The sequence below is a fragment of the Notolepis coatsorum genome, assembly GCF_963971535.1.
Source record: "Notolepis coatsorum genome assembly, chromosome: 5".
Lineage (NCBI taxonomy): Eukaryota > Metazoa > Chordata > Actinopteri > Aulopiformes > Paralepididae > Notolepis > Notolepis coatsorum.
The window spans coordinates 182,468,917-182,493,836 of record NC_140169.1 but is presented as its reverse complement, the minus strand read 5'-3'; the positions used below and the strand labels follow the sequence as shown (position 1 = coordinate 182,493,836).

At 47.2% G+C, this 24,920-nt stretch overlaps 1 pseudogene across 1 annotated transcript in view; it reads right to left on the bottom strand.

The window, feature by feature from the left end:
• Positions 1 to 1,042: 1,042 nt before the first annotated feature.
• Positions 1,043 to 24,920, bottom strand: part of LOC311228477 (aryl hydrocarbon receptor-like) — a 91,803-nt pseudogene continuing 67,925 nt past the window's right edge. The window contains exons 5-13 of the transcript in view: positions 9,497 to 9,629; positions 8,080 to 8,213; positions 7,091 to 7,293; positions 6,388 to 6,497; positions 4,748 to 4,889; positions 3,281 to 3,948; positions 2,708 to 3,140; positions 2,369 to 2,607; positions 1,043 to 1,189 (exon numbers count right to left, since the gene is read on the bottom strand). The product of the transcript in view is annotated as an aryl hydrocarbon receptor-like (transcript). The remainder of the gene's footprint in view (positions 1,190 to 2,368; positions 2,608 to 2,707; positions 3,141 to 3,280; positions 3,949 to 4,747; positions 4,890 to 6,387; positions 6,498 to 7,090; positions 7,294 to 8,079; positions 8,214 to 9,496; positions 9,630 to 24,920) is intronic.

The following is a 24,920-nucleotide window of genomic DNA, read 5'->3' as shown; positions in this document are numbered from 1 at the left end:
GTACAGTGCAGACAGGTGCTGAGCGCACCATAACTCACAGAACTGGGTTATATACATAACCCTTCGTTAACCTTTCACTACCACACTACGGTTAACCGTCTGTAGTGTGGTAGTGAAAGGGTTAACCTTCTGCAGTGTGGTAGTGAAAGGGTTAACCTTCTGCAATGTGGTAGTGAAAGGGTTAACCCTTTGTTGTGTGTCAGTGAAAGGGTTAACCTTCTGTATTGTGAAAGGGTTAAGCCTTTGGTAGTGTGGTAGTGAAAGGGTTAAGACGGTCCAAATATATTAGTGAAAACAAACAACGCTCTCTCCCTAATTAAAAAACCAGTGAGTGCTAAAACTCACATTTGTGACGTGTTTAGGTGTAACGTCTGACGCTGCTCCATAGACAATGCATTGGGGAAGATTGCATTACATGACACTGAGAGCACCCAGGGGAATGTTCCCAGGGTACATGGGTATATGTCCTGTTTCAGAACGGAGAACACTACAGAAGAATAAAGCTTGTTTCGGTATACAAACGAAAACAAACATCCCATTCATTGTCTATAGAGCAGCTCCAGACTTTATACCTGATGACATCAGACGTTTGAGACTTACTTCTCTGGTTTCTGGCTCATGCTGCTCATCACAAATGCTGATTGAACCTTCCGAGGCCATGGAAATAACATTGGAATTCTTAATCTGGGTGTTGTTCCCCTTTAAGCTAAGGGTGGGGGGAGGGTATGGGAGGGGCCGGGCAAAAATTCACAAGATTTAAAAAATAAATATATATAAAACTCATATTTACTCTCTCTCTGTCTTGTTCAAAATTGAATAAACTCAACTTTGCGTTCTGACTGCATTACTGTAAACAAAGAACTCAAACGATAATATTATTCAGTGTAGAAATAGAAAACATTGAAAAAAAAAAAAAAAAAAAAAAAGAACCATTGAGGCCTACATTTAGCTTTGTTTTTCCATGTCATCTAGTTCTAAAAGGCTGGTCCAGTCATTGGGTGCTTAAGACCATTCAGTGTCCAGCTGCGGTTGCTGTTTCCAGTCAGAGGTAGAAGCCGTGCCTGTGGGTCTGGGAGAATGGGGAGAGAGTCAGAACCTGGCATCTGGCCAGCAGGGGACACCACTCCATTCCCATTGGGCAGAGCACAGCCTCCTGGGTAAGCACTATTCAGAATGCAGCCATTTCCATCTGCAATGAGAGCAGAGAAGAGTTTATCCTGCTGAGGTTATGGATAAACAATTAGGGTCAACGTGAATAGGAGTTGCTGATGAATACACTGTCACGGTTTATCACTAATTGTAGAGGGGGAAATCACACCAATGGCAGGATTAGAAAACCATCTAAAGATTTGCATCTTCTGAGCTAATGTACAATAAGTATTATGTACAATTACAATAGATGAGCTCTAAACATTGTGTTGAAAATGTACCTCGATCTTTACGAAAAGGTTATTCCCTTTAATAGACCGCCAATTTAATGCTCAGTCTGCCGGGAACCGCCAGAATAAAATGTTTAGCACTTAGTATCCGCCTGTGGTCACCTTCTGTGTTTTGCAGCAGAGGATGTATACTAAGCAAACCCAATAGCAGACCGGCCCCCGTCACATCCACTAAATACACTATAGTCACTATGTCACTATGTCCAGCAGAGGAACACAATGAAATCCAAGTCCCCTTTGAAATCCAAAATGCTGACTAGTATTTATTTATTTATTTATTTTTGCAGGTGTCATGAGGCAAAACCTTCTCTCTTATCCTGGCCTCTCTCTCTCTCTCTCTCTCTCTCTCTCTCTCTCTCTCTCTCTCTCTCTCTCTCTCTCTCTCTCTCTCTCTCTCTCTCTCTGTCTCTGTTCTCTCTCTCTCTCTCCTCTCTCTCTCTCTCTCTCTCTCTCTCTCTCTCTCTCTCTCTCTCTCTCTCTCTCTCTCTCTCTCTCTCTCTCTCTCTCTCTCTCTCTCTCTCTCTCTCTCTCTCTCTCTCTCTCCTCTCTTCTCTCTCTCTCTCTCTCCCCCCTCTCCCTTCTCTCTCTCTCTCTCTCTCTCTCTCTCTCTCTCTCTCGCTCTCTCTCTCTCGTCCCATGAATCAAGTCAGCATCATTATTGCTCCCCTTATTTTTCCTTTCTCTGTCATGTTCCCTAAATATATCAAAACAAAGCATGTTGGGGCCTAGTGGTCCATATCCGTTTCCAGTCATTTGTGCTAAGCTATACGCTAGCTTGCAGCCAGATAGCTTTCTACTGGACGCACAGTAGAGGAAATGGGTACCTATCTTCTTGTCTGACTCTGGAGAAGACGGTGAGCATTTCCCATAATGTTAACAAAACAGCCTCCATGATACCCCTTCTTTGTCAACGTGTTGGGTGGCCTCACCTTACTGTGGTTGGGGTCATGAGGGACTCAGAGGTGACCGAGCCGTAAGGGTCCAGCGAGGGCAGCTGTCGGCAGGGCTGGCTCACTCCCAGCATCTGCTCCAGGGTGGCGTGGGGGGAGGGCACTGGGAGAGGCTCGACAGCACCTGGACCAAGGGAGGAGGGCGCTGCTCTTGCTGCGCTTGTGGCTCATCCTCTGGTAGGAGGAGGCCGTCGCCTCGGCCCCCTGCTGCTGCCCAGCTTCTCCAAAGAGACCGCCACCGTTGACGGTGTAATCCATGTCATCGATGCCAGGCATACTGTAATCCACACAAGCGTCAGTGAGGCGAGGGGCGCGTGCCCGTTGCTGACGCAGGAGTTGCTGTAGAGGCTCCCTCCCGGGTGGCTGAAGTTGTAGTCCTGCCACTGGGCTCTGCCGGCTGAGTGCCCTGTGTTTGGGACGCCACACAGTCCATTGAGGTTGGCCCCTTCTGTTTGGCATGGCACTGTTGGAGGTAGTGTTTTTGCGCTTGCCGTCGCTGGAGCTCCCCGTCCAGCTCCGAGGCATTACCGTGAAAAATATCTGTTGTGCGTGGGCTACCTGGATCCCCGTGCTAGCTAGTATGCCCTGGGCTGTCCACTGTCCGTTGGCGATTGGTTGATTCTGCCCTACCAGCTGTCCGTTCACCAAAGAATGACCATGTGGTTGTTCTGCTGGCCCCAGTCTGGGCCACTTTCCCGGCCGCATGTTGCAGGTGCTGCTGCATCTGCTGGGACAGCTGGACAATGGGGGCCTGACCCATGGGGAGAGACTTGTGGTGCGGGTACTGAGTGTGCAGAAGAGAGAGGTTGTTGGCAGAAGAGGTGGGGTTGTTCCGGTGCTGTTATTGTGGCTGTTGTGGCAGTGGCAGAGGCAAGACCTGGAGGCACCGGCCCTCCCGCCTCTGCTGTATCAGCATTTGCCTCCAGGGAGTCGTGAATGTAGGAGAGGATCTCATCGTTAGTCAGCAGGTCATCCAGTGTGGGCACGCGGTCGGGGTCCATCTCGACCCGGATCATCCGCTCATCCAGCAGCAGCAGTTCCAGGTCCTCTGCGCTCAGCCCCAGGCCCTCCAGAGCTCCAAACAGTTCCCTGTTGGAACAAGCCTCCTCGTCTCCCTCTGACACCCTGTGTCCTCCTAGGGAGAGGGAGTCCAGGGTGGCGAGGAGCGGGTCAAAACTGGTGGACGGCTCCGGTCCAGTGACACCCTTGGCGGGGTCGTCCCAGCCGTGGTGCAGGCCAGAGGGTCCGACTCAGAGAAGTCACCTTGATCTCCGAAGAGGCTGCTGTGGAAGGACAGCTTGGGCTCCAGCGCCGGCTGGCAGACGTACACAGACTCATCCTGGCTCATCAGCGCCCCGAGAAGGGAGCCAGGGTCCAGGCCTTCCCTGGCCGCCCTGTCAGTCCGGCCCTTCTTGGCCTTGCCGCCACTCTTCTCGTAGGCGCTGTTGCCAAAGCCCGCAATGGGGTGGTTGGACTGGTAGAGCAGGGCCTCTCCCGTGGCGTAGGTGAAAGGGAGGTGCAGGGAGCGTTTACGCAAGTGCTCTCCCCCTTCCTCCTCCCTGGGTGGACAGAAAACAGCACCTGCTTATAGCATCTGTCATCAACACAGCTTACCATGACACCATTACAAAGGAACAGTGTACTAAACAGGTCTTAAAATGCAGATTGTGTCTACTGGGTCAGTTAAAATACTATAAGCCTGTCCAGGTTTATGGTTATCTCCTTAGTTATGGCAGTGTAACAGTGTCTGGGCCATATAATTTATCAAAGAGTAGGATACAAATACACAATAAAATATACATGTGTACAGCTTTAGCATTTAAAGACCCACTTGTTTTCACTTATGTACTATTCTATTCACAACTGTAAATAAACGACAGAGTAGCTACCGTATGGTTGCATGTGATAAAAAGGTACATTCTTTGCAAATCTTAAGAATTCAAGACTTAAATGTTTTGTAAATTGATGAATCAGTTCTAATATTTATTATTTAATCTTATTTTATTATATTTTTTTCTTTTCACAGCAAATTATCTTTGTTTTAGTTTGTTTTACATTGTAATTTCTTTCTATTGTTGTTTGAAATAAACTATTAATTCATAATATTAAGTAAAACTAGTAATCCAAGCATCATAATGAGTGTTTCTGTTTAGTTTTGCTTTGTTTGAGGTGTGTGTGTGTGTGTGGTGTGTGTGTGTGTGTGTGTGTGTGTGTGTGTGTGTGTGTGTGTGTGTGTGTGTGTGTGTGTGTGTGTGTGTGTGTGTGTGTGTGTGTGTGTGTGTGTGTGTGTGTGTGTGTGTGTGTGTGTGTGTGTGTGTGTGTGTGTGTGTTGCGAATCAATGACAGGAAATTACATACACAAGGGGCCTCTGTGTGGCGATGATGTAGTCTGGTTTGCCGTTCTTATACACCAGTCTGGCGTTGGCCTGGACCCACTTCCAGCGATTGTCCTTGGTTAGAAGTCGGAACACTGTCAGACCACTCTCCCCAGTCTTCATCACTGAAAGACAGTTACGCACAGGCACAGACAGATAAACACACACACACACGCACACACACACACACACACACACACACACACACACACACACACACACACACACACACACACACACACACACACACACACACACACACACACACACACACACACACACACACACACACACACACACACACACACACACACACACACACACACACACACACACACACACACACACACACACACACACACACACACACACACACAAAATGAGGATGAGATGTGCTGTATGTCAACAGACTCACTTAAACTGGTGCCAGGGGTGAACTAAAGGTTACGCCACGCTAAGAAACAAGTTGGTCGAGATTAAATCAACCAGGAGATCCCAATTTTGGATTTAGCATTTCCTGCAGCCCTGTGCACTGAAGTGAATTGTTAGGAATGCATGGTCACTGGGTAGCTGCCAGGGGCCTGCAGTATTTCCGCTCCATTGTGTGGATGTGTTGGCATACGGATCATCTCTGATGCTTTGCTCATGCAGTGGATTTGTGGGTCTATCCTATCCTCTAGCGGCTCTGCAGCTTTGCTCAATCTGGTCCGTAATCCAGCGGGATTACTTGGGAAAGCTGTCTGAACTCTCTGACCAGCATCTTTGACCTGGTCAGACTACGGCCTCTTTGACTTTTCTTTGGACGGGAATACTTCAACCAGAACCACAAATGTTTTCTCCAGTACTGATGCCAGATAATCATCAACTACTGGGGCATTCCGTGATCCTCACTTCCACCGGTACATCCTATGTAGATGCAAGGACGCCATTTTATTTTTTTTATACAGAGATTGGGCCTCATTCATGAAAAGTGCGTACTGTCAGATTTGATCGTAAGGTGTACTTACGAACGTTTCCACTAACATATCGGCATTCGTAATTTATTTTCCTCATCTGAATTCGTTCTTTGGAATGATCAAAATTCACATCTGTGAAGGTATTATACTGAAGTGGCTTCTATTTAGAATGCCTTATCGTGTAAAAGAAAAGGATCAAATGTATGTGCACAGAGGAATGAACCTTCTAGTAATGTCTGTGATAATTATTCATGTAAATGAACATTGACCGACATGATGAAAGAGGCTAGATTAGGTGGTTTAAAACAGTGGTTCTCAAAGCATGGTCTGTGGACACTCAGGGGTCCTGGAGGGGTTTCCAGGGAGTCCCCAACAAAAATGAGGAATAGTTTACTTTCACTATAATTTCCTTCATTAGACACTAACATGGGAATGTATGAAAATTACTATTCTGATGATTGGTTTCACACTCTCCACGCCCCACATACAGTACAGAGACAATTATGGAATTATGGACTCAATCATATATAAAAAAAATATATATATCTTGTCATTATGTGAGGGCCCTGGAACAAAATACTACCAAATGGGGGCAACATTGGGGCTTGTTCACTTGAAAAGGTTTGAGAACCACTGGTGTAATATATATATTAAAAAAAAGCCTTACTTCTGACATGGTTCTCTGCACAGTACAACATGTCTGCTGCATGGATGAACTGATAGCCAGATCCCCGCACCCGCAGCTCAGCCTCTGTGTACCCAAGGACGATCTTCCCCCTGGCGTGAGGGCAGAGATTGATGCTCATTACCACGATGGCAGTGAAACACATACACAAGGGGAAATAAATGACAATAGATGTATGTATGTATAAAACAACCCAGACGATCATGAATGTGACACAGGTTCATATGTAGGCTAAAGGGTCATTTTAAGAATTCACATGCTACTCCTGTGGCCCAGGACAGTTAATATTTAGCAAACATGTCATCTGAATGTAAAGTCTTGGGATGCTCCATAGCACTGAGTTTATGGACCCAAAATATGGTGTTCACACCGAAATCAGGTATATTATATTATCGGTACATAGATCAATGACGGGCCTGAAACAGAATCTAAACCTCATTTGGGTATCTGTAAGAGCTCACTTTATTTGGGCCAACAAAGTCAACATGGCCCCATTCGTTGTCTCTGCAGTAGCCCTGGATTATACATCTAGCTTGTCTAGCTTTAGGAGAGAGCGGCTGCACGTTCATAAACATTCACTGAGCTGTCCCAGGGATCATTAAAATGGGTGGCGTTCCGTCTTTCGAGTGACTATCGTGTCACTTAAAAATACGATATCTAACGATTGCTATGAAAGTGAAATTACTTTGCGTCGCAAGCCATGGGGGTGAAGTCCAGCTTGTGTTTAGTTCTGAAGATCATGTTCTTGGTCCTGATCTCCAGGATGGAAGGTGGCTGTAGAGGGGTGGCGATGGCAAACAGAGCCAGCTGCGGAGGCGCCTTGCCCCCGTTCTCCTGCCGCTGGTTCTGTCCATGTAAGAACTTTAGCCTGCCCTGAACGGTTAGAGCCTGGGGGGAAGGCAACAGAGCTGTTCAACTATACATGCTGTTATGCATTATGTCAATGGTTCTTTAAAAATTTGATTAAAAAAAACTAGTAATATTGCTTTACTACTTACTACCTACTATGCTAATATGTCTTTACTACTATGCACTCAAGACTATAGCACTCACATTAGACAGTTTTTTTTTTGTATCTCTCTTTCTCCGATGTTTCTGTTTTCTCCCCGTCCCAATTTAGTCGTTGTCCCAATTCCCCCCCCCCTCCCCTACCTGGTTGTTGTGCACATGTTCTCCTACTGGTCGGTACAAGGGAACCCTGAAGTATCTGCACGCTTCCTCCGACACGTGCGGCGACAGCCAGTGGCTCTCTTCTCACCTGGCAGCGAGGGCTCTCATTGGTGAAGTGTAACGCGTGGGAGGTCACGCTGCCTTCCTCAAGTCCCGCCTCCGCTGAGCAAGCGCCCAGACCTGACCTGTAGGCGTCGCTGTCCACAACGCCAGTTTCCCACCCACGGCTTCCCTCCCCCTAACCCAGCCAAACAAGTTAGTATAGCGATCAGCCCAAGCCAAGGCAATGCTGACTCCGGGAGTCACATTAGACACTGTTTGACGAACAACGTTACATACCCTTAGCTGCCAGAGATGTATAGCTACCCTTACTGCCGACTTGTTGTACATAACTTGTAAGTCGCTCTGGATGAAAGTGTCATCTAAAGGTCTACATGTGAATGTAAATGAAACACCCAACACATAACAGTTTATTGCTGCCAGACTCGGGGCTCGCCGTCCTACCAGGAAGCCGGAGGAGTTGTCCAGGAGGCAGCGGAAGCGACACACGAAGCTCCTCTCCAGGAAGGAGGAGTTCTCCGGGGGCAGCTGCTCGGGGTTGTAGGTGACCAGAGAGCTGCTGCTGTCGGGTTCCATTTCTATGGGACAAAGACGACGCAAAACGGAGGTCAAGACCTGCTGGGCCCATAGCGCTGGTCTAGAGTCAGCTTCAGTCTGTTCATTTGGATACGGTCATGAAGAAATGTGTTTCCGGTCACTGACTCCAGATCAACACTCCAACTCTGAGAAACTTTGTGAAATCAGCCAGCTCCTTTTGACCGAAGCATAGTTATGTCAGTATTTGTGAATGTTTTTTTGAGTTCTAACAAGCTTTTCATGTGTAACTTTGACAGTAAAACACATAACGTCAGTAGCTTAAAATAAATACAATAAAGTAAATACAGATAAACTAGAAATACCTACTCATCCACACACAAAAATAGAAAGAATAAAGAACTCTGTGAAACATTGGAATATTATTGGCAGCATATCTCAACTGTTTACCGACTGGCCTTCCGTTGACCCTCTCGGTCATTCTTGACCCCGATATCCAGCATCCAGTCCTCAGCAGCCCTCCACTGGAAATGCACTTATGTAATTAGGCCTGGAGCTAACACAGACTTAACACGCCACGTGACGGCTTCTGCACCAAGAGCAGGGGAAAGAGACTTTGCACCAGCACCTCTGGTGGAGAAATGGTGGTGCATGGAATTTTGGTCTTGGCGCAAAAACACACACAGTGCGTAGACCAGAACCTGTCTTTCATTAAGCATCTTCAAATTCAAGTACTGAGCTGGGAACACTTCACCTGATAAGCCAGAGAGAAGATTATACGGACATGTGACCTGAAATAGCTTAGCCCCGAAACTGGTTGTGGTACAGTAACTATCCAAACATGATATGGCAAAACACAGGCTGCTGTAGGCTGCAGGAGAGTGCCGTACGGTGCATACTACAGGCCACCACACTGGCTTAGTGAAGTTAAACCAGATCTATCCTATCTTAAGAAGCTTTCGACCACAGACACAGACCCAGAACCATGGCACACAGGAGGAGGAAGCTGTATTTAGTATTCAGTTACTAAACGTGAATATACTATAACGTCTCTTGATGAATGTCTGCATAGTCGGTTTTGGAGATTTTGAGAGATTCTCTGAGACTTTATACAGTATGGCCTACAGAGGGCTTTATATCCCATTCCTACACCAGCCAGGGCCTGTATTTATCAAGCGTCTCAAAGTAGGACAGCTGATCTGAGACCAGTCATAGTGATCGGCGTATATGGTCATGTGACCTGAGCAGTCTGATCACAGGGATAGTATAGTGTGGTTGGTATTGTATGTGGGTGATAGGCTCATGTGGGGACGGTGGGACAGCCCACCTTGGGGGGAATCTTGTGTCATGGCAGCTATGGCGGCAGGGGGTGGGTTGAGCGCCCAGTGTAGGTTCCTCCTCAGCTCCTGCTGATCCTCTGTATGGACCAGCTCGTACACACTCTGGTGCATGACATCCGTCTGGGAGAGAGAGAGAGAGAGAGAGAGAGAGAGAGAGAGAGAGAGAGAGAGAGAGAGAGAGAGAGAGAGAGAGAGAGAGAGAGAGAGAGAGAGAGACAGAGAGACAGAGATAGAGAGAGAGAGAGAACACAATTAGAAGACAAATTAGAAGACAAAAGAGATATGATGTGCAAGGCAGCGGATAAAGATAATCGACAACCGCATACCACACACAGACTATAGATGAAAGCACACAAGAAAACAACCCTCGCCTTAGACATCATTATGCAGTGTAAGTGCTTTTGTTGTTGTTTTTCCCCCCCATCGTTTTCGTTCTTTTCGTTCACGTTTTCATCTCAAACTCCGCCCTCTTTCTCTCGATTCCTCCAATCACAACTGTTGCTTTCCTCGGACAAACGCACGGGAACGCAACAGCCGTGATTGGACGATGGGGAAAAGAGGGCAGGGTTCGAGATCAGAGTTGTCGACGGCAGAGCCGTGTGCAGCAGTGCAGTGTACAGTGACGCCTACACCCGTGGTTGGTGTGGTTTCCTCTCAAGGCCTTGCTATAAATAGGCCCGGTTTCCTCCAGTCTCTATGGAGCGGTTGAGTTACCATCGGGCTCTGCACCACTCAGAGAGAGTACACGGCCCCAGCTCAGCCCCGGACCCCCGACCTTTGGCCTGTGATTACTGTAGGGGTTTTACAGGGTGTGTGTGTGTGTGTGTGTGCGTGTGTGTGTGTGCGTGTGCATGTGCGTGTGTGTGTGTGTGTGTGTGTGTGCGTGCAGGCGCACATGCACGTGCGTGTGTGTGTGTGTGTGTGTGTGTGTGTGTGTGTGTGTGTGTGTGTGTGTGTGTGTGTGTGTGTGTGTGTGTGTGTGTGTGTGTGTGTGTGTGTGTGTGGTGTCTGTGTGTGCTTTGTGTCACATCATGCACTGTGATGTAAAGTGAACTACAGGGGAATGTAACAAGTAATCCTAGCCGAATGGCTGATCACTCTGTCCACCATTGTTAGTGGATTCATTGTTTTGTTGTTTTTGCATGCTGAGTGATTGGACATTGATTTAGAAACTAGTCTAAATCTGTAATTATTTATTTTCCAGCACCTCTTTCTTCCACTGTATTGAACTCACCATTTATTTGTATTATGTTTCATTATTACTACCCTACAAGAGAAAAAAACTTGATAGACAGTAGCCTACATTAAAGGTGCTATAAGTGTTATTTATTTGTTCAAATACGTGTCAAATAGCTCTACATTCTGACAGCCATAACTGATATAGAGTGTTTGGTCTGCAGTAAACACAAAATACATTTTCTTGTATCCCTTCCCACTTCATCCAATCAGGAGAGAGAACCCTAGATATTTTGTACTTATTGCATTGCATTTCTTAAATCATATTATTTGACTCCTTTCAAGTACATATTTGCTTAAAACTATTTTTTATTTCTTATTTTTGTCAGCCAATTTTTGCATTGTGGAGTTCTCTCTCCTGATTGGATAAAGTGAGAGCAGGATATCAAAACATTTATTTTGTGTTTACTGCAGAGCGGAGGGACTGGGAGACCCAAGTTACTGACTCGTTACTGACGTCAGTGATGGCTCCAAAAACCACAACTAATTGACTAATTAAAGCGAATTGATTGCTTGTTTCCCTGTTATGACATTGCAAAGGAAAATAACTCTGAACAGTTTGTTTAGGCTTGTTAATCAGAAGACTTTAAACTCTGGCCAAATGGCAAGGCACACTCAGGTAATCCCCCCCCCCCCCCCCCCCCCCAACGCCTAAATAACATTTCAGACTAACAAATCCATGTTAACTGTTACGTGTGGGGGATGTTTGTGCCCTGATCAGGTGTTCCCAGTGTGATGTGTTATGTCTGGCTGTAGTTCCCTGTCATGGTCTTGTAGTCCTTATCGTTTCCCTCCCAGGTGTACCCATTTGTAATCAACCCAGGTGTGTCTTGTCTTGTCATTCCCTCATGTATAACTGTTCTGTCTTCCCCTGTCTCTGATGCTCGGCCGCCGGAGAGTCAGAGCAGCACAGCACACGAGGTGGTACTGCGCATCTGGGGTTTTCCGTCACGCCATTTCACGCGCGCGAGGAAGGCAGGAGGGATGGACCCGGTTGCTCGGAGAGAGAGAGCGAGAGAGAAAGCGGAGTCGAAGCGGGGCGGGGGAGGGTCTGGGAATTGGGAGGAAGTGTGTCGGCGGATGGACGAGAGGGTGCTGGCGCGGAGTTTGGAAGTTGATGACAGAAAGTTATGCGGAGATGTGGAGGCGGCACCGGCGTTGAGGGTGGGATCCCGTTGTCGTGCTGTGTTTTCGGGGGACGGCAAGAGGTACCCGGGGGTTGTTTCCTGGATCGAAGGAAAAAAGTGCCGGGTCGAGTTTGACGGCTATAACGGTGACGAGGAGATGGATGTGGCCGCCTTGCTGATATGTGATGAACTGCTTTCGACGTCGGGAGCTGGGGAGGGTAGTGAGAGCGAGGGAGGAGTCGATAGGGACGGGGACGGTCGTGACAGGGGAAGGGAGTCAGATGGTGACAGTATGGAGGGGGGTGAGAGCGGGGGAGAAGGGTGGAATAAGGTGGAGAAGAGGAGCAGGGACAGTGGGAAGGGGATAAAGAGGAAGAAGGGTAGGGGAGATAGCTCGAGTGGGTCAGAAGGTGAGGGTAGAGGAAATGATAGTGCAGAAGTGATTCATATAGTGGTTAGGTTTGAGGGGGAGGGGGGAGTGAGGAAATTAGGGATGTTCGAGTTGCCCAAACTTGTTGTTGAGCAATTAGGTGAGGTAAAGTATGCGAGAGTTTTTGGGGATGGGAATCTGGCCGTAGGGTGTGGTAGTGTAGGGCAGGTGGAGATGGCTAGGAAGATGAGGAGCATTGGTGGAGTGGGTATAAGTGAGGTAGTGAGAGTAGGGGAGAAGAGGGAGGGGGGATGTAAGGGGGTGATAGCTGGGGCACCGGTCGAGGTTAGCGTAGAGCAGCTGGTGGAAGAATTAGGGAGGGACGGGCGTAATGGCATAGTTAAGAGTGCAGAAAGGATGAAGAGGGGAGCAGATAGGATAGAGACGGAGACGGTAGTGATTAAGTTTGAGGGTAAGGTTGTTCCTAGTGTGGTGTTTGTAGGGTATAGGATGTTTAGGGTTAGGGAATTTGTTCAGAGTCCTCTTAGGTGTTATAGGTGTCAGGAGTTTGGCCATATAGCTTTTTCATGTAAGAAGGGACAGAGGTGTGCTAGGTGTGGCGGGGAGCAAGACTATGGGAAGTGTGGAGAGGGAGTGAAGCTGAAGTGTTGTAGTTGTGGGGGGGAGCATAGTGTAGCGTTTAGGGGGTGTGAGGTGATGAAGAGGGAGGTAGTGGTTCAGAGTGTTAGAAGGGAGGGTAAGTTATCGTATGTGGAGGCGGCTAGGAGGGTAGGACAGGGAAGTCAAGATAGGGTGCAGGGGTGTGGAGAAGGGCGTGTGGCAGAAAGGGTAGGGCAGGAGGATAGAGAGAGGGTGTGGGAGGAGAAATTGAGTATTGTGGCCTTCGTGGCAGGGGTGGTTAATGTTGCTGCAAAGATTGAGGGTAGAAATGATAGAGTAAGGATGATTGTTAGGATAGCGGTTCAACATTTGGGTATGGTAGGTCTGACATGGGAGGAGGTGGATAGGGAATTGAAGTTGGGGGCTGAGGGTGACCAAGGACTCCACAGTCAGCCAGAAGGGGGCAAGGAGTGTCTCGCAGAGGGGGGCTCAATTAGGTAGTAGCAGCATTAGCTGCACTCCATGGAGGTGAGGGTTGGGAGTTAGTTAGAAGTTGAATTATACGTGATTCAGAGAGTGGGGTATATAGTATGATGTAGATGGACAGGGATGGTGAACGGTGTGGTTGTAGGTAATTGTTTTGTAGGTTAGGTAGTTAGAGTAGGGGTTAGAGAAGGGAGAATGGAAGACTGGCCCGATTTCCGGGTCGGTAGGTGGCGGTAAATTATGGTGGCCGTCCGCCGTAAAACACCAAAAAGAATATAAAGTGGATGACAAGATTCATCTTTCACGGATAACTCTACAATTGCATGGACATCAAAAAACGGCAACATACAAACTTTTGACAACATTGAGAAATAAGTAATTTGATATAAAACGCTAAACACCATATAAATATAGATTCACGGTAATATGCAGATTTTGATTTGATACCGACCATTTTGGAACATTCTAGATTTTTATACTCTATTTTTCTTACATGAAGGCTATGAGTCATAACGGAATATTCTGGAATACACTGGATGGTTGTTGTTTTAGGGCACGAGAATGTTCTGGAACATTAAAGCATCAAACAGCAAGTAACGAGCGGCTGACAGCACTATGGAATACAATACCTTTTTCAAGGATGGCCCCGTGAAATAACAATGATATGAGTCTTGGTCATGAAATAGACGTGAAGAACAACGACCACCATAACAGATTAATGATCACGCATGACGGTGGACTATCTGCATACAAGTATTTAAAATCTCCTTGTTGTTTAGATGTGTAAACATACAAAGGTGTTTAAAAAATTAAGTAGATATTCCCGGATTAGATGGGTTTTCGATATCTAATTCTAAACAGCACTATTTCTTATTCTTTATTTCGTTATTCTGAAATGTTGTAACCAAAAATTTTTAATAGAAGGTTAAAAAAAAAAAAAAAGAGGTTTAAATGAATATACCAATCGAGGTATAATTTTCATTCTGTTATAATTACATTAAGGGGAGAGAGGCTTGGTCACAGGTGACATTCTATTAAATTAGAATTAAAGCATAGATCCTATGGTATATGTAACTGAGGGGTACAATTCCCTGACTGTATTGATAAGTATGGTATTATTAAACCACTACCTCTTGTACTTTAACTTCTGGCCATCCAGTACATGATATAGATATGATGAACACTTTCCCACCTGATGAAACGAAGTCCACACAAATGTACAAATCGAATATTTTATATAGCAAAGGGTATATACAACGTTCACTTGACGACATTTATGATTTGAAATGCACTTGTATGGCAAATGAGTATTCGTAGGTAAATCAACATTGAATGTCCAATCTCTGGTTACGCAGGGAGCAAATATACAACCTGGTTCTTTAGGGAACTATAGCGATGGTACTTAAATGATTATAGCTGGATACACTATGGGGGGGGGGGGTCCCGCTGGTTGTAAGACAGTAGGAGGGGGGGTTAGAAGAGCCGCTGGCGGTATCCCATCTGGCCGACGATTTCTTGGGAGAATTCAGAGTCCTGAACACGATGCCCACAGAACCTCGGTCCGCAGATGAATACAGCTGGACCCTCTGGTGGACGGTAGCTGCCGGTCCACAACGGAGAGACGTGAGGCGACCTCACTGGTGTAGAGCGCCGTCTCACCTGGACTCCTCTCCGAGGGGTAGTTCCAACACTCAGCAGTGTTGGCCGTTATCCATGGAATAATCAAAGCACCCAAAGCATGTAGATAATCCAAGCCGTGGAAGGCTCGCCGTCGTCCGGGTAAAGTAATCCAATGTACAGGTCCACTCGTCCTGGCCCGGAGCTCCTCGGATGCAAGCACCACAAGTGGTCTGCCCAGCCTGGTTAAGACTCCAGATAACGTCAGGAACGATGGGGGTGCTGCTCACTTTATAACTCTAACCGAACGATGCACCATACATAATAGACTATTATTAGCTTAATAGAAATACGTCCAACTCGACGGTATAGTGCCAAACTATGACAATTCAACTATTAATCCACACGATATCTCAATGCCTATTCTGAGGCCAAGTAGGCCTTACTGCACCACACGTGCGTCGTGGGTGAGGCTTCGCGTCTGTTACTAGGTTGGAGGGTAAAGAACTAATGGACTAAAAGAAAGTTCTACTTTACTTGCGCCATATATATATGCGCTGTGAACAAATAGTACCATTCGTATTTCGCCAGACGTATTCCTACGCGGAACCGGGCTTGCCACGACATGTTGGTCGGCACGATTGAACTTGAACCTAGGGGTATGGCTGCTGGCGCCAGGTTCTCGTCCAATGGTAGAATGAAACTATTATGGGCTGTTTAGTAGACTAAAGGGATATTCAGTGCATATTGTACAAGGAATATACAGGGGATATCAAACGATATACAAATACTATTAAATATATATCCATAAATAAATATATATATTCGGTTTAATCTGATCCTTCACAACAGCCGCCCCCTAATTAGTCCCACCTAATTAGCTAAGCAGAGACAGATTAACCGCACTGTCTACCACTCAAGGTCCGCTGTAAGGGTCAGTCAACTCACAAAGTCATGGGGTCATGGTCATCATCGATAGTATCTGGGAGTCGGGGCAGTTCTATTAGCCTCGCCACGGGTCGTATGTAAGTTCGCCCTTGGACGAGTACTTCAGGGCTTTCCTCCCTGTAGACAGTCTAGCTCATCGGGGAACGAGTCTCTCTGGGCTCGTTGTAGTAGAAGAAGTTCTGCTTCTTCGTAGTCAGCTGCTGAAATGTCAGTGGTGGACTGACTCTCTGGGTGGTGCCACAGGAATGTCTTTAGTTGCGCACTCTGTAGGGTAATGCAGTCATCTATGTTGGGGTCTGTGGAGGCGACTGTGCTCAGTCCACAGAACATAGGTTTCTTGTTCTCAGCCTCCTCTTTACTTGCTTCCCGTGGGGTGGGCGTAGGCCACTCTTCTTCCGGGAGCTTGAGGAATTCTGGTCCGTCACTGTAGATGTTGCGACGGGTGAGGTCATCCAGGGACATTCCCCGGGTGATGACGTCAGCTGGGTTGTGTTTGGTGTCCACATACCGCCAGCTCGCTGCTTCTGTTAACTCTTGAATCTCGGTGACTCTGACTCCCACGAAGACTTTGTATCTGCATGAATCAGACTTGATCCATGTGAGTACTGTCGTGGAATCTGACCACAAGATTGTTCTGTGCACCGGAATGGTGAGTTCACGTTGGATTAACGTGGCTAGATGCGCTCCTGCTAGGGCTGCGCAGAGCTCTAGACGCGGGATAGATTGTTGCTTTCGTGGGGCTATTCTTGAGCGAGCCAGGATGAAAGCAGTGTGTATCTTTCCTCCCTTCTCTTGGGCACGCAAGTAGGCCACCGATCCATAGGCTACTTCGGAGGCGTCGCTGAAGACGTGTAGATCAATCTTGCGTGTCTCTGGCCTCACTGTGGATGGGAAGTAGCTGCGGCGTATATTGACGCCTGGGAGTGAGCGGAGTTCCGTCTCCCACTCTCTCCATGTTGAGGCAAGGTGTGCGGGTATGGGGTCGTCCCAGCCCTGGTCCTTGTCCCATAGTGCTCGTACAATCATCTTTGCCCTGGTGGTGTAAGGTAGAATACATCCCAACGGGTCATATTGTCTGGCGAGTGTTCTGTACACACTCCGTCTGGTGGTCGGTGTCGCCGTCGACCTTCCCTGCTCTGGAGTCAGGGGTTTGTGTCTATAGTGGAGCGAGTCTGTTTTGAAGCGCCAGACTAGTCCTAGTGTCATTTCTTGGGCTTCTCCTGGGATGGTCGCCATCCAGGTCTCGCTGCTGGCAGCCTTGTCCGCGGGGGAGAGGCTGCGCAATACGTGCGGGTCACTGCTGGCCCACTGCCTGAGATCAAAGCCGCCTTTGATCAGGGAGGCGCGTAGCTTGATTAGGAGAGCCTCGGCTTCTTCTTGAGTCGAAACGCTTTGTAAACAGTTGTCCACGTAGAAACTGTTCTTCACACTGTGTCGGACCTCTTCATCTGCTGCTGGGTCCTCTGCGACCTCTGGGTTGAGGTTGCGCAATACTGGGGGGTCGCTGCTGGCCCGCTGCCGGAGATCAAAGCCGTCTTTGATCAGGGAGGCGCGGAGCAGCGCACGACGTCGCCAGTCAATTTTCTTCTCGACATGCTGCAGGAGTGTGGTGTCTTCTTCTGTGGTTCTGGAGTGGAGGCAGCTAGTGGCTGCTGTTCGGTTGAGAGATTTAGCGAGGGGGCCTTGTAGTGTCCACCCTAGGTGGGTCTCGACTGCTGCAGGACAGCCTCGGGGTCCTGTATGGACCCGGTCAATCGGGACTATGAGTTCTGCATGGTCGGAGCCTATCAGCAGGGTCGGGGTGGCGCCGTCTATGAGCGGGATAGGTAGTTGACGCAGGTGCACATATTTATCCATCAGCTTGGCGATGGGGTAGGTGTACTGCGATAGTCCTATTTCTTGGCTGGTGAAAGCATTTGTAATCCTATACCATCGCTCTGGCTGCCCGTTTGCTGCGATAGTGAAGGAGACATTCTCGCCCTTTATCGTCTTTAAATCTCTTCTTATTGTCCGAATCGTCATTTGGTTCTCGCTCCCCCGCAGTCCCAGCTGGGCCGCAGCGGACGCGAGCAGAAGGGTCTTCTCTGACCCGTCATCAAGGACGGCGTAAGTGTCCATGACTTTATCTTGGTAGCTCAATGTCACACGGACTACCTTTAAGAGCACTTGGGCGCCGCTGCTGCTGGCGGGGTCAATGTACATGACACTTGCCTTGGTGCCGCTCGATGGTGCAGGTGAAGGCCGTCTTCTGTTACTGTCGTGTAGTATATCTAGATGGGCTCCGTCGCACCGACTGCACCTTTTCTTTAGGCTGCATTCGGCTGCCATGTGACTGCGCGCACATCGGTAACAGCGCCTGTTGGACTTTATCCATTGACTCACTTCTTCTGCATTCATCTTTGTGAACAGGTCACATTGTGACAGCCAGTGTTCTTTCTCACAGTAGGGGCACACCATCTTCCACTTCTCTTTTCTCGAGGGGGTACTGTGGCTCTTACTGCTCGGTACTGACTCTGATTGGTGCATGACAGTCACCGATCTTCTTCCATCATTTATTCTCCTGGGTCCCTCTCTGGAGCTTGGCGTGCTCCGCCCGAACGTATCCAGTCGTAAGCTGCTGACTTCTCTCGCCAGGAAGTTGGCTAGATCAAGGAGGGATGGTTCGGGGCCGTTAGGATCCCGGTAGTCCCTCTGCCGCCTAAAACGCTCTTGTCTTGCGGGTGGCAGCTTCTCCAAAATCCTCTCGACGTTAGAGTTGGCGTATAGCTCATGCATGCCCTTTTCCCGTTGCGCTCCCAGCATCCCTACCAGGGACTGCACTTTGATTGACAGGTCGTCTAATGAGCGATTGTCTGTTGCTGGGGGTAGGCGATCAATATGCCTTATCTCTTGGATTACGTAATCCCATATACGTCCATATCTCTGGTCCAGCGCTGCTAGGGCCGCGGTGTATGGGGTCGTAGAGGTGGCATAGGCTAGCGCTATATTGTGCGCTCGCGGTACTTTCAGGTGCTTCAGTAATATTGCATACTTGTGGCGTTCATCAGCGACATCCACCATCATTGTCTCTAAGCACATCCGGAGCTCCGTGTACTGTGCTCGATTCTCATAGGTGAAGTCTGGAAACGACGGCGTGGCAATGTATGACGCCGTGGATGGCTGATACATCGGCGAGCGTTGGGGGAGAGACCTCCTAGGCGAGTCCCCTCTTGCGCCTCTCTGTGGGCTGGTACCGACAGGGTACCATGGCCCGCTGGTCCAGGTGCTATTCCTCGGGGCTGGTCGTGCGTCGTGCTCACCCGTGAATAGAGTCGGGGGTCTGTAGCGCAGCGCCGCGGGGGTATAGCCTGGGCTGTACTGGACCTCCTGGTCCGGTGGAGTACTGTGCTGTCGTCGGGCTTGGTTCTCCTCCTCTCCCTCTTCTTCCTCTATCAGGTCTTCCAGATCCTGTAGTCGTTTATTTAGCTTCTTCTCCGCAGTGTATGCCGCTCCTTCCTTGTAGCTGGGTCTCGCTTGGACCGGTCTGGGAAGGGGGTCTGCGGGGGGTATAGGCTTGGTCTGTTGGTCAAGTTCAGGGTTGCTTGCTCGGTTAGGAGACGCTGCCCTTGACTGTTGTCTCGACGAGTTCCTTGAACCCCTGGCGGAGGGAGAGGGTGTTGCCTTGAGGATCAGCTGCTCCATTAGCTGCGCTTGTAACTTGTCGCGCTCGACTTCGCGCTTGGTGAGATCTGCTTCTCTTTGGGCACCGGCAGCGGCGCGCTGGGCGTCGGCCCGGTCTCTTGCCATATTCTCTTCCGTCTGAAGGCGTCTCATCTCCAGGCGTATGCGCTCTTCTTCGCTCCGTTGCTGTGCTTGGAGTCGATCGCGTTCGCCCTGAAGTCGATCGCGTTCACCCTGAAGTCGATCGCGTTCGGTAGAGGCTGTCAGGCTGACGAGGAACGCCTGTTGTAGCATCCTCTCCGCTTCGCTGGGGGAAGGCGGTTGTGGAGGTGAGCCGCTCCTGGGTGAGCCGCTCCTGGGTGTACTCGTTGGGGAGTCCTGGAGCTCTATTTCCTCGGCGCTCTCCTCCTCTTCTTCCGTGCAGAGTTCTCTCTCTGTAGGGTTGTCTTCCTCCCGGGGCTGGTCGGGGACTACTTCTTCGGTATTGGCGGGGGGTAAAGGCATGTCAGCTCCCTCCTGGTCCCCACCGTGAGCTTGGTCAGTTACATTAGAACCTACTAGGGCCTCTGTGGTCGGGGAAACCTGGTCGTTAAGGTCAGACATAATTGTACTTTCTACTTTTACCGCGTTTACCGTTTGTCGAAGGCTAGGTAGTTGACTGACAGCGTAATCCTCTAAGTACTGAGGTGGCTGTCGTCTGCGCTGCGGGCGTTCTACGTTAGGAGGACCGTTTCGTGGAGTGTTCATCATAGGCCATTTTAATATTAATAACACTGTATTAATATTACACTAGTTACCCTCCGGCTCGAAGGACCAATTGTAACTGAGGGGTACAATTCCCTGACTGTATTGATAAGTATGGTATTATTAAACCACTACCTCTTGTACTTTAACTTCTGGCCATCCAGTACATGATATAGATATGATGAACACTTTCCCACCTGATGAAACGAAGTCCACACAAATGTACAAATCGAATATTTTATATAGCAAAGGGTATATACAACGTTCACTTGACGACATTTATGATTTGAAATGCACTTGTATGGCAAATGAGTATTCGTAGGTAAATCAACATTGAATGTCCAATCTCTGGTTACGCAGGGAGCAAATATACAACCTGGTTCTTTAGGGAACTATAGCGATGGTACTTAAATGATTATAGCTGGATACACTAAGGGGGGGGGGGGTCCCGCTGGTTGTAAGACAGTAGGAGGGGGGGTTAGAAGAGCCGCTGGCGGTATCCCATCTGGCCGACGATTTCTTGGGAGAATTCAGAGTCCTGAACACGATGCCCACAGAACCTCGGTCCGCAGATGAATACAGCTGGACCCTCTGGTGGACGGTAGCTGCCGGTCCACAACGGAGAGACGTGAGGCGACCTCACTGGTGTAGAGCGCCGTCTCACCTGGACTCCTCTCCGGGGGGTAGTTCCAACACTCAGCAGTGTTGGCCGTTATCCATGGAATAATCAAAGCACCCAAAGCATGTAGATAATCCAAGCCGTGGAAGGCTCGCCGTCGTCCGGGTAAAGTAATCCAATGTACAGGTCCACTCGTCCTGGCCCGGAGCTCCTCGGATGCAAGCACCACAAGTGGTCTGCCCAGCCTGGTTAAGACTCCAGATAACGTCAGGAACGATGGGGGTGCTGCTCACTTTATAACTCTAACCGAACGATGCACCATACATAATAGACTATTATTAGCTTAATAGAAATACGTCCAACTCGACGGTATAGTGCCAAACTATGACAATTCAACTATTAATCCACACGATATCTCAATGCCTATTCTGAGGCCAAGTAGGCCTTACTGCACCACACGTGCGTCGTGGGTGAGGCTTCGCGTCTGTTACTAGGTTGGAGGGTAAAGAACTAATGGACTAAAAGAAAGTTCTACTTTACTTGCGCCATATATATATATGCGCTGTGAACAAATAGTACCATTCGTATTTCGCCAGACGTATTCCTACGCGGAACCGGGCTTGCCACGACATGTTGGTCGGCACGATTGAACTTGAACCTAGGGGTATGGCTGCTGGCGCCAGGTTCTCGTCCAATGGTAGATTGAAACTATTATGGGCTGTTTAGTAGACTAAAGGGATATTCAGTGCATATTGTACAAGGAATATACAGGGGATATCAAACGATATACAAATACTATTAAATATATATCCATAAATAAATATATATATTCGGTTTAATCTGATCCTTCACAACAGTATACATAGGAAATATTAGGATAAATTGCTCATCCTGGGCAGACCGGAGGTGCAGGAAAGGAAGAGGTTGTACGAGAAGGAGGTATCAAATAGGTACCTTGTACGACTCTGTAGGGGAGGGGGGTTCAGGTTTTTTTTATTATATATATGTATGTTTTTATGCTCGGCTCTCAACAGGACCTCAACAGTGGGATATAAATCCATTGTGAATTCGCACTCCAGAAATATTACCAACAAATACAAATCAATATGTATAGATTATGGCTAGTTTGAATATAATAATCTGGAACACTGGGGGAATAAATAATCAACATAAACGCAAAAGCGTGCTCACATTGATGAAAAACAAACAGGTTGATGTGGCTCTCTTAAGCGAAACACACATTTTAGTGGGAGACAAAGCTACGTTAGCGGACAACACATACCATAACATTAGTCACTCTTCTTTTGGAACGAGAACCCGTGGAGTTGCTATAGCCGTGAAACGGAAATTTTAATATTGAATTGAAGGGAGTATGGTCTGATGCAGATGGTTGGATAACCATAGCTAAGATTATACACAAGAATAGGAAAATAGCGTTGGTAGCGGTATATGCCCCAAATCTATACGAAAATAATGTCTACACTGCACTCACTAGGGAAATGTTAAACCTTCCAGAATACTCATTTATAATTGGTGCTGATTTTAATGCCATTTGGGACCGTGGGTTGGATAAATCTAATCCCAACTTTTCCAACGAACAAAAAAAGTCATCTAATGCGTTAAAGGATTGGGCAAAGAATACAGGTGTAAACGATCTATGGCGATCACTCAACCCCACGACCCGGAAGTACTCTTGTCGATCAGCAAGACATAAAACACTATCCAGAATAGATTATGTTTTCGCAACACCGAGACTATTTGATAACTATGAAGTGGAGATGGTACCCAATGCATTATCAGATCATTGTTATTTACTCCTAAAAGGATCATTTGGTGTACTATCATCCTGAGCCCCAAGATGGCGCTTTAACACAACACTGCTGAATAACAAGGAATTCATTACACAACTCAAAGAAGCTCTTTCAGTATTCCTACCAGAGAATGTGAACTCGGTGCCGGACCCTAGAATATTATGGATGTCGGTAAAGGGAATGATCAAGGATTTCACGGATAGCTTTTCATCCAAAATATGCAAGAATCGATGCTCAAAACTGGCGGAATTAGAAACGCTCTACTCTACATTATTTACTTCTTTACAATATAACGACTCGGCTCGACTGGAATCTCAAGTTAATTTACTAAAAATAGAGATTAACGCCATTTACAGACAACAATCTGAAGTACAAATACGTAGCACAAGACAACAGCATTACTCTCAAGGTTCCAAACCAAGTCACCTACTAGCTACGCGATTAAGAGTTAATGCAAAATTTGCAGATATAACCTCTATTAGAGCACAACAAGGACTTGTAACAGACACCAAAGAAATAAACACGACATTCAAAGAATTCTACTCCAACTTGTATAAATCAGAAACGACCTTCGATCAAAACAAAATGGACACATATCTTAATCAAATTAACCTCCCCAAACTTTCAGAGGATGATGCTAAACAGTTAGAAACACCAATCACACTAGAGGAACTCAGGAAGGCCATATCCGAAATGCAAAGTGGTAGGGCTCCTGGAAGAGACGGTATCCCACCAGAAATGTGCCTCTCATGTTGGGACATAATTGGACCCCTATTACTTAATATGATTTTATACTCAGTCAAGGAGGGGAACTTTCATAAGAACGACAATATTGCACTCATAACAGTCCTCCTTAAAAAAGACAAAGACCCCACAGAGTGCGGTAGTTATAGACCCGTAAGCCTCCTCGGAACCGACATCAAACTGTTCTCTAAGGTATTAGCCATCAGACTTCAAAAGCATATGACGTCTTTAGTTCATCCGGATCAAACTGGCTTCATAAGAAACCGTTTGATCACTGACAACATAAGACGATTACTATACGTACTAGATGCCAGCAAGGACGACACCACACCCAAGGCGATGCTGTCCCTGGATGCAATGAAAGCTTTTGATAGGCTGGAATGGTCGTATCTATGGGCGGTATTAGAAAGGATGGGGTTAGGAAAAGGATTAATTGATATGATTAAAGTATTATACAAAGACCCATCGGCCATGATTTCAACAGGTATAATCACCTCCGGAATATTTCCGGTATCACGCTCTTCTAGACAGGGTTGCCCTCTTAGTCCCGGACTATTTGATTTATCACTAGAACCTTTAGCACAATATATAAGACAATCCCAACTCATAGAACCAATCGTAATCAAGGGCACACAACACAAAATTAGTCTATATGCGGACGACGTAATACTGTTCATGCAAAACCCTAACACCGCAATGCCTTATCTTCTCAAGTTGATTAATGACTTTGGCGACCTATCAGGATTTAAAATAAACTGGCCAAAGTTGGTTTTCCTTCCACTGAACGCCCCTGCAGAGAATACAAGTCTTCCAGGGGAAATACCAATGGTTAAACACTTTAGATGCTTGGGAGTTGAAATATTCCCTACCATAAGCCAAACGGTGAAACACAATTACACAGAAATCCAAAATAAAATAAAATGCGACCTTGACAGGTGGTCAAAACTTAAAAACTCAGTACAGGCACGGGTTTCAATAGTTAAGATGGATGTCTTACCTAGAATCAACTTCATCAGCTCAATGCTTCCGTTACCCCCTCCAGATGGTTACTGGAAAAAATTACACTCTTCCGCATATAAATTTATTTGGAATAACAAACCACCACGTATAAAAAGATCCACCGCACAGAGAAACAAAGCCGACGGAGGGATGGCAATCCCAAATTTTTTCCACTATTTTAAGGCGTACACTTTAAGACCACTGACAACCTGGTTTGAACCCCAAGCATCAGTATCCTGGAGAAATTTAGAAGTAAATATAGTAGCACCACAGAGACTGCAGGACATAGTATACACCAAAATATCAATTAAGCAATGCGAACTGAAATTTGGCCCCATAATTACACATGCGATCCGGATATGGCGTGAAACACAAAAAAAATATTCTAATCCACATAAATGGCATAATCATACTCCCTTATTCAATAAC